An 18,648-nucleotide genomic window follows, 5' to 3' on the forward strand; every position below is an offset into this window, starting at 1 on the left:
CGTCAATGAAATTAAGTACAAAAAAGTTATAGGTGCTTTTTAAATGTTACCTCCCTGTATTACCCGCCTCTGGAAAAATGTAGCAATTTCTTTATAGAGCCTCAGAAAGAGCACAAAAAGTTATAATAAAGTACAAAATTGCATTCATTTATCTCGAAACTTTTCGAAAATATTAATAAAAAACCATCCTCAGGAACCAACCTTTCATACCTTGTATATCGAAAACTACACGCCTTTCGATATATGTTTATGTGGAGTTTTCGTTATATTTTGGGACTTAGAATACGTGGCTGAATTTATAGCAGAATTTTCAAAGATGCCTTGTATACTTTTCTAGCCTTACAGGAATATGTAGTATGTGGAAGTCTCTCAAGTAATTATTTAGACTTGGATACTTGTTCCTCTTTTAAATGGTATTAAATGCTCCTCTTGCCAATTATACATATAGATTTTCATTTCTCTGAGACAAAAATTACCACAGCACCTACTTCCCTAAAAATAATGCAAAACACGTGCACTTCTACATCTACGCTCTCAGATTTATGAGTCAGCAAGCCTAGTTTTTGCTAGTTTTCTGACTTTTTGTGGACAAATGGGGATTGTTACGGTAAAGGAGGATATTCTCAAGTGCATTGAGAAGAATTTCGAAAGAATATTTAGAATATTTCATAATTGTATGTCAAAAATTTAAGGGGTGAATCTGTGGATCATCGTAAGAAAAAAATTCATATAAACATGGTCCGTTTTCACTTCCTATCCTAAATACAGAGTTTTCGTTCAATAAGTACGTTGCGGCATTAAATATGTTTATGAAAATTCAGGAGTGTAAAATAAGTATAAAAATATATCTTTTAATACATCCTTAATTTTTTAAGAGAAAAATAACTTTTTTTATTTCATCAACAGCGCCTCCAGTGATGTGACCTTGAACATTTTAAACGAAAAATATCAGGCGCTACTGTTTTTTTTAATAAAAATCATTTTATAACAGCTCCATTGTTATGTGAAAAAAAAGGTCTATTGAATATTTTTCACAACGTTAACTGTAACGAAATTTTTTTTTTATCGCAATTGATTTTTTCTAATTTTGAGAAATAAAATTACACTTTTTTTAATCGAAACTGAAAATTAAACGGGTTTCATTTCGCAACTAGTTACATAATGACAGTACCTAATCTTCATAATTTAGTTAACAAATGGAAATAGTATTAAGAAACGCTATCTCCTTGCGGGGAGCTAAGGGATGTCCCGTGAAATCCTATTCAATAGAGCTAATATTCAGTAATATTATGTGTTTCCTAACCGGTTATGTAAATACCCATTTTAGAAACCCTAAAGCAGCAGAGGGTATATTATGTCAAATTCAGAGCTTTTTACCGAACCATTTACTGAACTTCCCCAATTCCTAAATAAGTATATCTAATTGAAAATGTTTTCCAGCGTGTGCATCCCACTTTCTTTTCTGCATTAATTTATGCCTTCTTTAAAAAATGTTAGAATAATCTGCTGAATTGCGGACGACTTTAAAATTCGAATAAATGATTTCTTGGTAACAACTCTATTTAATATGCAGCCTTGCGATTTAAGAAACCGCATGTTATTGCATCTAATCGAATCTCAGCAGCCGAACTAAACATATTTTTGTAAATTGGCATGTATGTAGTAACTCAACATCGTCAGCTAAAATCAACCGATAAATTTTTGTGCAAACATCACATATGTTTCATGCATGTTAAAAACCTTACTTGACTAAATTGAAGTGAAATTTGTATTATATAGATAAGATTTGTTTCGCTAATATAAAAACAAATGGAATTTTTTCCGCAAATGTTTACTATAATGTGAGGCGATGTTAAGCTATTCGTGAGTTTATGACTCCTCACACGTAACGCTGATACATAACATGTGGGAAATTCTTGTTTGATTGGAAAACTAAAATTCATTACGACCAGGAAACTTTGGACTGTGATTCACGAATAATCTAAATATTTAAGGCGCAATTACTTCAAAATTGTTGTTTATTAAATTAATGAGTAACCTCAGATTGTTGTCGATAATGAACTGTATTGTTTTTATAGAGTATTGTTGTTTACTCGGACCGCCACATCGAGAAACCCAATTAAAACATGCTTATTCTATCTTGTGATTTAATTTTCTTAAGTGTTAACTGAAACGAAAGATGTACATTAAAATATCACAAATCAGTAACTGTGCCAAATCTTGGCCTATATTAAACCTTATGTAGTGGATTACATGGCGCCCTGCCAAAATTCCTGAGTTCCCCTTGTGGAAGCCAAATGTGGAAAGTTTTTGTTTCAAGTCGCCAACTTTTTGTAATATTCAGAACCTAAAAGAAGAGAACGCTGGGGCGGAATTTTATCAACAGTATTGATACAAATGCCGAAATTTTTAGAAAACTTTAGGGACCCCTGTAAGTAACAAAAACCAGATCAAAAAGGCTATAAACATGACGGCCTCGATTAGATTTATGGGACAAAGCAGAGTTTTGTGCTGCTATATGGGAAAACATAAATTCGTCCTTGTTTATTAGGTGACCCCATTGTTTGTAAAAATATTGCAAAAATTATAAGAATTACTTTAGATAAGCATGGAGGTGATCCGCTAGCACTTTTTCGTACACAAGGCAATTACACAATTTTATTACGCCTTTGTTGAAGTATTTTATCAAAACACTATATACCGGTTGTCCACAAAGTCATTCCGTATTTTATAATGTAAATGAAAGACATTTTTTTTTTATTAAAAACGATAACTTTGTTAAATTATATTTTGCCCATTTTGTTCAATAACGCTTTTACAAAAATTAGATTCTTTTTCGACAAAAAACTGACCCAATTATGTTTTTATATCTTTAACATTTACGATGGTTTTTCTTTCTATTAAGGACATTTTGTAGCGATTGAAACAGATTATAATTCGATGGTGTTAGGTCTGGAAAATAGGGTGGATGTAGCAAAACATCTCATCCAAGTTGTAGCAATTTTTGGCGAATGGTCCCGGGCGCTTTTTCTTGATTTCCTTGTTTAATTTATCTAGTTGACGACACCTTTGTAATCCCACTTCTCGGATAACATAACTTTTCTTTGGTGAATATTCGCTTTTGGAGTGTTTCCGGGTCTTGTGCTCAATCCAAGATCTTTTACGTATGACATTGTAGATAATCAATTTTTCGTTACCTGTTATCGAATGTCTCAAAAAGGGGTAATTTTCTTTTTGTTTAGAGAGTGCCCTAAGTTCATGTGGTACCCCCCAATAGAGTTCACTAACTTATCCAATTTGTTTGAAATTGTTTCCAAGGCTTGATTTCGACATGTTTAGACTATCGGCAATCTCCAGTATAGTTGTTATTATTTTGTAGTGGCAGACAGATATTTTTTATGTGTTTGATGACGATTTTTTATATGTTAATAATATTTTTTAATGATGATGCATATTTAATCTCATTCTGAGCGTTTATCTTTTCCTCATCGGCCAATTTAATGATTTGCGAGAACTTAAAATGCCCGAGAGTGTCAGCTTTTAGGAACTTTTCCTGTAAGTTCAAAATTCGGAGCAGCGGCATTATTCGGCTGTGCTAATCTCATCGAAATCTATGATAAATACGTAGAACGTACCAGCATTAAAACAAAATAAAGCAGTTCATTGACACTATGCGCCTCCTCTGCTCAAAAAAGTGTTTTAAATGTGCTCAGTTGTAAATAAGAACAGGCCCAGCACGCTACCTGAGGCAATACGAATATCATTAGAAAGGATTTGGGGCTTTCCCACTTTTCGACACGTGCACAATTTGTTTACGGTTCTGGTTCCTGACATATCTTTGTAAACTCCCACGTCTCAAAATCACCTACTACTTTCATAAAAATACTGTTTAATCCAATTATATCGAGTATCAGACTTTAAATTTGCTTATGTATATTTGAAGAACAAATAATTTAATCCGCTAATTGAGTGCCTGAGACGAGGCGCCTCTGGCGTAACCGGACAAGGCCATCGTCACATGCATACGTTTCTGTTCACGTGACAATTGATATAATTCACTTGTTGTCCAATTATTGCTAATTCATCTCTTAATTTAATTAGGTTCATCGCGGCGTTGTAGAGGACGTCATTGAGGAGACAGGTTTCGCATGCGTTCGGATATTCGAATTAAGGCAGTGGCAGTACGGGAGGACATGTGAACAATTTTATGTTCGGATCGTACTCAATGGAATATTAATTATCACTTTTAATAATTATCGCTATATTGAGTGGTACAGGAAATAGACTAGGAGCGATATTTCTAGTAACCGAAAGTGATCCGAGTTGGATTATATAAAATACGAATGGTTGGTCTTAAAATCTGTGTCTTATGAAACTCAAGTCAACGTGACAGTTGTCCCATCCGCCATGGGGCCACTAGCCAGTAAAAAAAATTAGATCACTTAAAAATTGTGCAACTTTTTAAAATTTTTTGTTTTAGGCTTATATTTGCTGATAGTAAATTATCTTACTGTATTTTGTAACCTAAACTTAATATTCAGTATTAAATCGAAAACCTTATTTTGGTTTCTGTAATTTATATTCGGAACAAAAGAATAAATAAAACTTCACGTTAATGAAAAAAATTGAAAACTAATAACGTGTATTCCCTCTTCTTGTGTTAGGGACTGCTTAAAGTCGACGAGACATACTTTGAATGAAATTAACAGTCACATTCTAGTTAATGTTACTTTATTTCTGCAATAGCAACTCTTTCAGCTCCTGAGCAGTTCTTAAAGCTGGTGTATTTTTTCGAATACGTCGCCTTAACTCATCCTAAACACGTTCAATGGGATCCATGTCTGAACTAAGTGCTGGCCAATCAAACCATTTAATTCCTATGTCACCCAAATATTCACTGATAATTCTGGCTGCGTGGAGTCTAGCATTATCTTGCATGAAAATGCCATGTTCGCCCAAAGTCATTGTGAAAGACTTATCGTGATTTTCCAGAATTTCCGTAATGTACCTGTGAGCGGTAAGGGAGCCATTCTATATGAAGATTAGCTCTGTGCATGCTTGTGAAGGGATTCTACCCAAACCATAACAAACCTACTTTTAAATGGAAGTCGTCCTTAAAAGCATTTCGGTCTTCTCTATACTCGCCAAACTTTATCCGATCCATTAAGCTAAAAACGCGATTCATCTGAAAACAGTACCTTGCTCCAGCCATCATCATCCCATACAAAGTGATATCGAGCAAAAGCTAATCTTGTAATTCGACGCCGGCAGTGCAATGATGGCTTCTATAAGTCAATCCAGCTGCACGAAGCCTTGTTCTAAGGGTTCATTCGCTAACATTAACATTTCGAACTTCTCGGAATTTATTTCACAGCAAAATCGCAGAGGCTTCAATGTTCGGCAACCGATCATCCCTTTGGGCAATAATTCTTTTTCTCCCCGATTCTGTTCTTCTGGTTAGCAGGTCAGTCTGCTGATAGCGCTGGTACATATGCCCTCTTACCAACAACTCTTGTAGTTTTACGTTTGCCTCAACTATGTTGTATCAGCGCTACAATTCTTGCTACAACAACAAGATCTAAAGGTGTTATGGCCTACTAAATAAACACTACAAATAATACATCATAAAACCAGAGAAAAATTAGTACTAAACTATGAAACATGCAATGAAATATGAATTTTTAATTAAGTCGAATTTACGTTGTTTCATAAAAGTAGTAACTGCGGTGACAATACGTGACAATTGACATATATGACAGATTATATTTCTCGGTAACTAAAATCCCTGATTAAATGTATTTGTAAAAGTGTTTCTCTTTTTTTAAGTGATCTAATTTTTTTGCTCGCCAGTGTATTTTTACTTATGAATCTGCCATCACCCTTAAATCCTTTCTTCAGCACTCAGCTGGCATCACTTGTACCGACTGATTTTTCTCGATATAATTTTTGCACGTATATTTTGTACGATACCAAGAAACTTGAGCTAAAGCTAGGAAGATCGTTGGTTGTTTTTGCACGAAATAGCATCTCAGAGACTGCGAACTTAGGGCGGTTCAAATGTAATTATTTAGGCCATAATTGTTTTAGCGGCCATTTCCCGGAATCGCCGCACTTTGGCTCTACGAGAAAGACCATACAAGCTCCTGGCTACGTCAAACCGGAAGCTCACAACACCATAATCATACTCGTTAGCAGGGCCGGCCTTAGCAAGTCGGGCTACCTGGGTGAAATTTTTAATCACCGCCCCCCTACCCCCAAGAAAAACCGCCAACCAGGAAAGTCCGCCGCCCTGGGCCGTCGCCCAACCTCCCCCCCTCCCATATCGTCAATACTGCCCGTTGATTCTTCATCCCGGAGTATCAACAGTTGGATATTTAGCCTTATTCAGAAAGAGCTAAAAGCTTAGTTTCCATTGAGGTCTTAGAGTCCAATTTTATGACCCAAAATGGTAACGCCAAAGGAACTGTAATCGCAACGAAAACGAAAAAATGTCAATTAATTATCGGTACCCGACTTTCAGTGATAAAATTTAACTAATTTTAATGGCGAAGCTAGTTTTAACTGTTCTAAGATCCTGAAAAATAATGAAGGCAATAAAGCGACGACGCCCGTTCCGTGCGAAAAAGAATTATTTTGTCACTTGTCAGGAAAGCATCTTGTGTTTAATTATTCTACCTTAAAAAGTATTTATTTAAATAGAATCGTTCTTGATGAAATTTCAAAGGTTGATATTCAGTTCATTTTAAAGTTTGTGGTAACAAAAATCCCCAAACAAATAAAATATTTGAGGAATTGGGAAGAAAGAAAAATAGTAATGTTTTATGCTTATGACTGCCGTCTTACATTTTTAGATTGGGTTTTTAATTAAAAAGCTTCGCTGCAGGTTCTCTCTCAAGGAGCTACTTTTTCCTTCTCACTCCATCCACTCCATACGCCCTCGAGGAGTCTCGTGCAACCCCACTTTTCAGCTTTGTTAAGAAAATATTTATTTTGGCATAGGATTCGCAGTTTTTCTCAAGAAAAACACTTCAATGGGAAATACTTCCTAATTGCATTTTTTTTTTCAAGGTTCGCTAATGCGTTATTTAAAGATAAATACGCCGATAACTACTAATAATACAAAAAAAAAACAAATATGCAAATGGCTTTTAAATGACAATAAAACCAATAAATTTGTATTAATTCGTCAAAATTGGAGAAATGTATGAGGTATATCGAAGGTTAATTGCGGAAACAAACACTTGAAAAAATCATTAGCTGTATTGTGTCATTAATCTTGTTTGACTTATATAATAGGAGCATACTCATAATTAGGTAATAATGTGCAAAAAAGGAAATATTAATAACCTCAACTTAAACAAGTACAGTGTATCCTATTCCCATCTTTAAACCACAGGGATCTTCATCTGAATAAGGCATCGGTTGTACGAGGAAAGTTTTGAGGAATTTTCAAAAAAATCCTCAAAACTGTCGCTCCTTTTGTTGCGATTTCCTCAGGAGACAAATGGGTAAAAATTAAAGATCTCAGCTCGAATGGGGAAGGGTTTTTTTTGAGGGCAAAAATCAATTTTTGCTCAGATTAGTTCAAGTTCAGAAAAGTTTCATCGGGACTGTTTTTTCTAATTGTGTGCATCCTTTGCACAATCCTGCATTATAAGTTATGAGTAACTGCAGTCTCAAGTTACTAGAAATATTTAAGTATTCTTCCCTTTATACTATAGATAACAAAGCGATAGAAAAAACCGCATTAACGAAATAACAATCTAGTCCATATTGTCAGAATAAATAAATAATTGTCTTTTTCTGGCTGAATTCCGCCATTCTATAGATGGCTGCCATTACGAGAACGAGTTATAAATAGCACAAAATCGAATTTTCATTTAACCTTTTTTTATTAAACCATTCTAAATCTGATTAAAAAAAAATCTGGAAACATACAGAAGATTCCCGAAGAACCCTGAAGGTGACCCTGACGATGACATTTCGTGCCGCGCTCCGAAATGTCGGCTAACTGATAACCTACATCACCATCAGCCTAGCGGTGCACCATATGATAAGGTCATGATGGTGGGGGACACCGGCAGGAGGCGCTACTTACCAGAGAAGAGAGCGTCTGGAAAACGACTCGAGCGACCACCGGCGATTTAGCACGAAATAAACAAACTATACAATTATTTAGAGATATAAAAGTAGAAAAATATAAAAAATGTGGACTAGTTGGATTAGTTCGATATCACTCGGCGGAGTAACTACACGCTCGCGTCGCGCTCAGCGCTGATGCACAATGACGGCGAGCGGCGCCCGTCGTCGATATATAAACCGCCATAGCTTTGCTCCACGACGATTTTACGTCACCGGTGACGTCACGGCGTCGTCGCCTAGGTGACGGTTTGTTTATCGGCCGTCTTCGCTCAGTTGCGTCATTGGCCGCCCTGATGGGACGGGCTTTGCGAGCTTCCAGCTCGATCTCCCTCTGGAAAACTACCTCGGGTCCAGCGGATGTGGGCGGATGTTGATTTTCATCTATGCCAAGGGCCATACAAATTTAATGAAATCCCTTCTTTTTAAGTTTTTCGGGGTTTCGATCCATTGTTTTGATCACATAACGAAGGCATCACAACAAAGAAGTCTGGAAAAATTACGAGTGCGTTTCGCTAATAATCGTCAAAATTTTGAGGCCGAATGCGTATAGGGTCCAGATCCATGCGAACTATAAAGCCATTACACCAAGTTCGTACAGATGAAACCGACTTCATTACAATAGGTCACTAGGTCATCCCGAGAAGGGCAGCTTTAAGACTGTCTGGAAAGGACCCCTGGGCCCTGATTCTATAGGAGCGCGTGAGAGTGAGAATTAAATTTTTGTCAGTGCTGACTTATCAAAAAGTTTCATTGGTCAGATTTGTTAGAGAAAAATTTCATTTCCTATAAAATCAGGACCTTGAACACAAACACTAATCAATGGCGGTCAAATAGGAATAATGGCGTCAAAATCTCGTGATAGACACTAATACATGGCGGGCGGTCTTCCGGCCACAAAATAAGACCAATTTTAGTCGTGTTAAATGCTGCCAATTGTTTACTACTCCCGACTAAGACGCATGTTTTTTCATATTCACACAAATGCTGTTATTTGGCTGGTTGGGCAAAAAAGAGGCGAAACCGGCTCTGCTCAATTCATCACTCATTTCTAATGACGAACGAGTTTTTCGATGTCAGAATAAACCGATACAGAGTTATCCCAAAATATAATCCCAAGTGTGTGATCCGTTGATATCGGTTTTAGCGTTAAAAGTTAAATGTGACTGTTGTCAAATGCGACAGTGTCACGCATATTTTAAAAACACAAGAAAACATACAGGGGGCGCAAAAAAATGTTTTGTTTAAAATTTTTTTATTATATTTAATTTTACAAAATTTTTATTTAATTTTACATGCGTCGCATTCGAATCGACATATTGTGCGCTATGCGCTCCCTTCGCTATTAAACAACTGTTAAATTTAAACCCCACAAGAATTTCCAGACTCACAAGAATTACGCATATAAATTTACCAAGACTTAAGTTCCTAAAATTACAAGAAAAGTACTAAGCTTCAATGCGGCTTCCGCCATATTCAACCCCCATATCTCGGTCAAATGAGCGCTAAAATTTCCCCATTGTTACAAAGATAATACTCATTACGCCCTAAGTAGAACCCTCCTGGCTTCAATTAATTATAAACTACCTACTACAACGAAACGTAGAGAGTACGTTGGCTTTCAATTTATTTGCATTCGGGGTTAACTACATATTTGCATGGAAAATGGAAAAAGGGACACAACCCTATAAGTAAATCCAGAAATTTAAACTGAGCTCCTGAAATCGGACATCATAGAAAATAATAACCATAGAGAGCTATCGGCGTAAAATGTCAAAAGGTCATAAGTTCAAATTGCACTGTTCTAAATAGGGCTCGATCGGCAGATTTGAATTTAAAAGGGGGAAAAGTCCCCCGTTACATCAGCTATAGAGATAAATAGCCAAGAGGAGCTCTATGTTCTATTATTATGGACATATGATTCTGCATAAGGAAATTCGTAATAGCCGAACAGAGGAAATTCAATATCGGCTTTTAGCTGCTTTAAAACGATAGAAAAAACTCCGGAAAAAGACGACCTCGGATTAAAAAAAAGCACGATCCTGTGGAAACAGCAACACTGATTGCAGTATTTCGGAAAAAATCTCCGAACGTTCATTAAAACGAAACTATATTGATGGTAAATATCATAGGAATAATTCCCGTTTAGAATTCATCACGGTTAAATCCATATGGACAGAGGGGTCCTCATTTGAGGAGAGTTGAAATCCGAATATATCCTTAATACCGGAGATTTGCGTCATTGGGTCTGGGAATGCGTCACATGAGACGAACTCGCAAGCGAAGTTTTACACGGCTTGTCAAGGGATTTGTCGAAGGGAATGTGCCAGATTTAGGAAGGGAAAACATTTGCTAGCAAAACGATTACCGAATAACCATAAAATTTAAATTATTTAGGTCTTTTAGAAATACTTGCTCCGATTGAATAAGTTCTGCGTTATAATGGCATCTTGATACTATTATATGGCATACTATGACATGTTATACTACAGTAGAAGATACGGTGGTGTGACATATTACACTACGATGGCTGTGGTATGGTATGCCATAGTATGCATACGAGGCTCTGACTGGAAAAAGCTTAGTACCACCTCAACTTATGGGCTAGTTAGAGGATACGTTGACGAATTGTGGTGTAAAGGCATTAAATTAGTTCTCTCCACGAGCTGCATTAGCCTACGTAAATGGGCTGATGACTATTCGTCTAGTTTCTGAGATATGGTTCTGCGCCTATACGGCTCAGTGAAATATCGATTGCGTTTACATCGCCATACACCGCTACGACTAATTCCTGCTTCTCAAGCATCTACTATTATTGAGCATAAACTGAAAGTGTTCCTTCTGGTATTTTAATAAACATGTAACTGGTAATTTTCAAATAAATCAACTTGAACCATTTTCACGAGCTCTTTGAGTCGTCAAATTCAAGACGCCCCCATAATAATTACGAGTTCCTACCATTCCAGCAGTGATTCTGGCTGAGGCTGAAAATTAAAATCCGGACAATTTTCCTTAAAGAGTAATCCCAAACTTCGCTGCTCGCATACAATCTAAATCCTAACGTTTTCTTTGTAAAATCTCCCTCAAAAAAGTTAAAGTTAATAGAATTGCCCCCGTTTACAGCGACAGTGACCAAGCAAAAGTGTTTGTATTTCGTAGTTTACGTTCTAGGGAGACAATTTCAGTTCTGGTTAGGGTCGACGGACACTGATGAGGACGTAGTGCCGTTTTGTGTCGTCTGAGACAGAAATTGTGCTTCTGTTTATATGTCGGAATCACGTAGGACTGCAACAGTAACAGCCCCATTTTAAGAAATAAAGTAATTTTTACATAAAGTTATATTACGTTTTCGTGGCGAAAGGAAAACGTTTTATGCAATGCGACGAGGGGCACTGAATCCTTTACGTTTCAAACAGAAATATGAAATGGTTGAAAGCACTTTAGGGTATTGTGTTTCTCTTGAGGGTAACAACACGTTTATAGAAAAACTTTCCTCGATAAGATGTGAGATGCTACTGGTGTTGTCCACTAGGAACAAAAGTTTCGGATGTGGCCCTGAAGCATGAATTTATTGCGATCATAAAAACAAGAGAGGGAATTAAAGCGGTATTCAAATAAAGGGCACAAACGCAAACAGTGGAGGCCTTTTGCCCTTTTCAGTAATCTGGAGAAAAAACGCTTTCTCATTCCTGCTGCTACTCGAGAGGCACTTTCTGAACTGGGTCAAATAGCTTTGGGCTGAATAACGCAAAGAGAAAGGGTGTGTAATTATTATGATCTTTTTTCTACAAGGTACATATCCTATATATCCACAGAGTTATACGGCGGGCGCCAACTAAAACAAAACAGAGCTGTTTTCTCGGTTGATGAAGAAGTTATGCAAAAATCCTCGGACACGTAAATTTTAATATGGAGAGGGAAGTTTTTTTTACCAAAAATTGACGATGATTTCCTTCACGCCCTAGGTAAGGAAAAAATCACTCCTTAAAGTTTAAGGGGCAAGGACGGTTAAGTCGTATATCAAATTAAAGGTTTTTGGAAGGGATTTATGGTGATACCAAAATTTCTTAATTTGAGACAACCGTTGATAAATAAATCGTTTATTTCTCTATAAACACTACTGTAATACATAAAGCACAGAAACATCTAAATTAATTGTTCAAAATTCTTCCCGTTAACTTCCTGGCAGTGAAACAAGTTTGCCACAAAATGCTGTTGTACCTGCTGGAATTTTCGGGGCTTATTTGGCAGCATTCATTGACAATGCATTCTCGCAATACTTTTAAGGTACCTGGAGGAGTGGCAGCCTTTTAAAAAAAACCTTTAATTTGATGTATGATTTGACCCTCCTGGCCATCAAAAAATTTTTCAGGTGGTTCTTTTCTTGGATATAGAGTAAAGGAAATTACCACCAATTTCTAGTAAAAAAACCTTTCCCCTTTATATTAAAGTTAGCGTGTTCGAGGATTTTTGCATAACTTCTTCATTAACCGAGAAAATAACTCTATCTCTTTAGTTGGCGCACCCTGTATACCGTATATACGTACCTATTTATGTATAACAATACAACTAAATTTTTTAAATATTGACCCTCTACACCCAAACATTTGCCAAGTCTTAAACTAAAATATTATATTTACGTCTTCTTAATTATTATCTCAAAACTCCTATCGATTTTTAAGTACATAGTTCTATACCAATGATTCTAAACAATCCCCCCCAAAAAATCTGTTGGGTGCAAATCGGGATTTCGTGGTGGCATAGATATTCACTACCTTGAAAAATCCATCGCTGTAGAAAATTCACATTCTCTTACATATAATAAACAGGAATTCCATCTTGCATAAACCAAAACAATGATCTGAAGGCTAGGGAAACATTCTTCAAAATTGAACGGAAGTCGTATCTCAAAAACCTCAACTACCGTTCTCCATTCAATTTTGCCGGAAGTTAAACTGGTCCGAAAATCATATTCCCCCAAAATCCTACATTAATTGAAAATGTATATTAAAAGTGCCGTTCGCTCACTAAATGAGGATTCTCTGTGGTGCAAAAATCGTTGTTTTCCCATTAATATACCTCTTCTTGTAAATGTTACCTCGTCGGTGAACAATAATTTATTAAAGAAGAAAGGGTCATGATGTTGTTTTTGAAGTAACAAATTACAGAAATAAATTCGGATTGAAAATCCATTAGCAACAAATTTTGAACAGGCGTAAAATAAGGTAAGAACCCCTTTAGGAGCAATTTCACGTCTCTAAATCAAAAACTGTGGAATTTATTCCCAATTTACAGGATTAAAAAATTACAGAGTAAAATACAAGCAACTTTTCTATAAATTTGGCTGAACTATTAACTTTTTCTATCTTCGAGTACTTATGTCTTATTGGTATTCCTGTTTCTAAGACACTTTGTATAAGTAGGTATAAGTTTTATAATAAAAATAGGTAATAGGTATTGCATCATAAATGGTAATTTCTTATGTGTAGTTCTTAGGTTGTTTTATAATAGCTCTATCATGCAACAACAATTTGGATAATTGGCCAGAAATTTGCATATAAACTGTGTTCCCCAAGCGAGAAATGCAAAAAAAAATCGATTGATGTAACCTTAATGAGGGTCAGGCATGCCACTATTGTGGCTGTTGAGGCCATTAAAGACCAAATTTAACTTGCTTTCTCTTAGATTTTTTGCTGAATTTATTTTGCTCTAAAATGTACATCACAATAGAGTAACAACTAAACCAACAAATAATGTTGCTAAGAAAAACAGCGTTAGATCTCGCAGCTGCATAATTAGACTTAGAGGTACAAGAAAAGGTAGACCTTGAACTTCAAATATGCCAATAGCGATAATTTACATCTTTTTAAGTGTATATACAGGGTATTTTATGAACATACGGTTATCATCAAATTCATAAGGTCGAGTATAGACGTTAGTCTATGATGCTCTCATCTTGAGTTCTCTTAATATTATTTCGTCTCTAATTAAAAATAAGTAATGTTGTGTTGATTAAGACTTAGTTGAAAACTCGCGGCCCTCATCAATCTGACAGTTAAATAATTTATACAGGGTGTCCTCAGATGGGGTTGCCCTTATCACAAATGGACCAAATTTTGCGTTTTTGGACAAAAAGTTACTCTCCATAAGTTTTTTCTTGTTCCAAAAACGCCTTTCGCGCTGAGAAAAAATTATTTTCTTATGTGGGGAGCTCGAATCTTTAAAAATTTGATTTTGACTTAAGAGTAAACTAACTTTGTTTCTTATTTTTGCACAAAATGTTACTTGAAGAAATTGCTTAGAATTACTTTAATAGTTAAAATCTAAAATTTTAATTTTTTAAATTTTGAAATTAATAAATAACTCTTAAGCCAACTAAAGAAATAAGATACTGCATTACTACGTAAGGAGGGAAGTACTTGCAAATAACTGATGAGAAGGTTTCAACGACAAGTATTCTAAACGTAATTATGATCATTTCAAAAAATAAGCTATACATATACTTCTTTAATTTTGATTTAGAAATGCTTACTGTAAAGCATCGAATTTATTTAATTAAGTTCTACGACATTGGCGATATCTCCTATCGTCGTGTTATGAGGTACAAGTCAGTCAACAAAACTTAAAAAAGCTCTACGAAAATTTAATCGAAAAGATAATGTGAAAAACGTATAGGTCAGGAAAAACCACAACGAAGAAGATGCAGCGATGCTATTAGTTATTGACTCAGCACAGAAGCTATCACTAAGGAAAAGATCAAGTTAACTACATATTAGCAAAACACATATTCAGGCAGTTTTGAAAAGTAACAACTTTAAAGCCGAAAATTTTGCATACACTAAAAAATGGTGATGACGCATATCAATTAGATTTTTGTCTGAAAATCGGGAAAAAAGTGGGGAAGATATACGGTTTTACAAAAACGTTATTTTCACTGATGAGTGCACATTTAATACAAATAGAGTTATAACTGCACAAAATTGTTGGCTTTGGTCACAAGAAAATTCCAATTTTACTATTACTTCACGAAGTCAAAAGTTCAAGAAAGTAAATGTTTGGTGCGCTGTTACAGTCGAATCATTGATCCTTATTTTTTTCAAGAAAATTTTAAACAAAATTCATACTTAGAGATGTTCGACACTTTATTCTGGCCCGAATTTGAGAAAGAAAATTAGATCAGATACAATTCATATTTTTAATAAAATGGGTGTCCTGCTCATTCAACGCTTCAGGTACGAAATTGACTAGACAGGTATTTTCCTAAAAAGTAGATAGGTAGGTTTAGTCCTATCTTGTGGGCACCCAGGTCGCCTGACCTCACAGTATGTGATTTATTCCTTTAGAGATTTTTGAAGGAACAAATGGACAAACAATTACTACGACGTAATGTTGATGTTTTAAAAAACAGAATCATTGAAGCTGTAGCCCAAATAAATAAATAAGCCCAAATTATTTATTCTGTGTACGAGAAATTCAAAACACTTTTGAAAAAATGTATTAAAGTCAGTAAATTCAAGTGCAATAAGCAGTTGCAGTATCATCTATTCTTCTTAGCAGTAGCAGTATCATCTATTCTTCTTAGCAGTAGCAGTATCTTATTTCTTTAGTTGGCTTAAGAGTTATTTATCAATTTCAAAATAAAACAATTGAAATTTTGGATTTTGACTATTAAAGTAATTCTAAGCAGCTTTTTCAAGTAATATTTTGCTTAAAAGTAAGAAATAGTGTTAATTTTCTCATAAGTCAAAACCATGTTTTGAAAGACTCTGAGCTTCCTGCATAAGAAAATATTTTTTTCCTAGAATGAAAAGATATTCTTGGAATAACCAAAAACTTTTATAGAGTAACTTTTTGTCAAAAAATGCAAAATTTGGACTATTTGTGGTATAGGCAACTCCATCTGAGGACTAAGGATATCTGAGGATTTCTAAACATACGATCATCACCAAATTCATACGATCGAGTGTAGATATTAATCTATAACGTTCTCATTTGGAATTGTCTTAATATAATTTCTTTTCAAATTAAAAATGAGCAAAGTGTGGTGTAGATTCAAACTTGTTCAAAAACTCGCGGCCTTCATTAACCTAACTGTTAAATACTTTATACGGGGTTTTTCAGATAAGTCTTCTAACTACTTTCTGCAAGTTGCTGTGGCGGAAATAAGAAAAAATGTTCATATGGACATACGTGCGTTTTTGCTTCTTGCCTGAAATACAGGGTGATAAAATATTATTATTTTTTAGTTTTTTCTTAGTAATTCCGCTCCGATATTAAATATTTTATGAAAATTGAGGGGCATAAAATAGATGTAGAGGCACATCTTTTAAAGGGAAAACAACGTTTCAAATTTCACTAGTGGCGTCCCCATTTATATAACACTAAACATTTGAATCGAAAAATATGGTATGCCAGTGGAAACAAAAAAATTCTGAACGCGTCGTATTTTTGTGAAAAAAAGATCTCTTGAATATTTCTCACAACTTTAACCTTTTCACATTAGTGGCTAACTGATATTAAAATTACAAGACAAAAATAGGAACATTACGTTATTTATAAAAAAAAAACCATTTAAATAAGGTGTTGAAAATACCTCCTACCTGAAAGAATGCATGCCTCGGCCTTTTTTCGCATATTATCGCGCATTATTTGGAAAATTCCTGGTGTACGTTTTATTCTTTTAAACGAATTAATTATGTAATTTTCCAGTTGCAGATTGTTGCGTTGTATTTTCTTCCATGAAAATGATTAACGCTATTAAAAATATTCAAAACACCTTTTTTCCACAGAAGTATGAAGCATTAAGAAAATTATTTGTATTTTTTTAATCAGTGACGTATCATATTTTTCGTTTAAACTGTTCAGGGTCACATCACTGGAAGCGCCACTGGTGAAATTACAGTTGTTTTCTCCTTAAAAGATGTATTTTTTTACACTCCTGAATTTCAATAAAAATATTTTATACTAGAACAGACTTATTAAGAGGAAACTAAAAAAAATCATAATTTTTTCTTACCCCTATATTATATCGTTATAGTATTTCAGACAGGAAGCGAAAATAGACCCATGTTCATAGGAACTTTATTTCTTATTTTGGTTACAGGAACCTACAGTAAGTAGTTCGCAGTCTTATACTGAAACAACCTGTCTAAGGCATTATACCTATGAGTTTTCTAAACATACGATCAACATCAAATTCATAAGATCGAGTGTAAATGTTGATCTATGACGCTCTTATTTTGAGTTACCTTAACATTATTTCTTCCGTAATTAAAAAGAAGAGAGTGTTTTATTGATTAAGACTTATACAAAAATCCAGGGTCTTCATCGATCTGACAGTTAAATAATTTATATAAGGTATTATACGGGGTGAATTCTTTACGTATCGCGCAAGTTTAGGGGATGTTCCTTGGGTCAAAATAAGGTTAAGTCACGCTTGCTATTTTTTTAATTGTTTTCATAATTATTTCAAGTAAACAACTAAAATTGCAATTTTTCTGTCTGAAAAATTGAAATTTGTAAGAATTTTTTTTCAAAATAAATCTAAAACGCTTAATCCTAGAAAAAACATTTAATTCGAAATTTTAATCATTTTTTGAGACCACGCTGATATTAACAGATTTTATTTAGGGCGCTTAGTTTCCGAGATACAGGAGCTATTTTCCATCATAGAAATTTCACCCTGAAACATGCTCTTTCTATCCGCTCCGAAGTAGTTTTATTGCTTCGTGTATGATATTTCAAGTAACATACGTCCCATGTGTTAAGGTTAAGTTTAACAAGTAATCAATGGAAGGAACAAATTTTTAATTGATCAACGCTGAAGGCCCATTGTTCAATACCGGAATTATATTCGTAGGGTGTGGTAGGGGTACCTATAAGCCTGGTGAATAAATGATGCGTCTATTATTGCTTTATCGATTAAATAGAACAATAAAGGTCATTATTTAAAGAAATATTTGCTTATCGCATCGCTGATATTTCGATTCACCTGACAAGGGCCTACTGAAAAATCGTGCATTTCCGAACAGGACACATCCTGGCATTTTTCTAGGGCCCAGATGCTCGCATGATTCCAGACATTTTTCTTTATTTCAACAAAGAGATAACCAAAGCAACATCACAAAGATTTCGAGTTATCCGACAATCGGAATGTGTTTTCATATAACAATCTCATTAATAATCCAGAAATTGTGGATTATAATGGTTTTGTTTTTCCAGCGCTCATTCAAGCAACTTTTAAACGTCAGTTTGCGTAGTATTGATGAGCTCTCTTTCCCCGAAACGACTTCAATATATATTCATAAATTCTTGAGGCCGAATTGAATAGGAGCGGAATGTTGGGAAGTAAAAGATTTCAATTCAGCAAATTACGGGCGGCACATCCAGCGGAGCAGTTTCCCTGGATGTGCGGCGCTATATCGATTCACCACTGTGAACTTTGACATTTTAAAGCCGCGTTCTGACGTCAAACGTTCCTGTTCTCGAATGCATCTCGTCCTCTACTTT

The 18,648-nt window shown here is 35.1% G+C and overlaps 1 protein-coding gene across 1 annotated transcript in view; it reads right to left on the bottom strand.

The window, feature by feature from the left end:
• LOC136410032 (protein Tob1-like) overlaps positions 1-8,277 on the bottom strand; it is a 47,883-nt gene extending 39,606 nt beyond the window's left edge. The window contains exon 1 of the mRNA XM_066391937.1: positions 8,099-8,277. The gene's annotated coding sequence lies outside the window, so the exon portion shown is untranslated. The remainder of the gene's footprint in view (positions 1-8,098) is intronic.
• Positions 8,278-18,648: the final 10,371 nt, after the last annotated feature.

The sequence above is a fragment of the Euwallacea similis genome, chromosome 7 (assembly GCF_039881205.1).
Source record: "Euwallacea similis isolate ESF13 chromosome 7, ESF131.1, whole genome shotgun sequence".
In the NCBI taxonomy this organism is placed as follows: Eukaryota; Metazoa; Arthropoda; class Insecta; order Coleoptera; family Curculionidae; genus Euwallacea; species Euwallacea similis.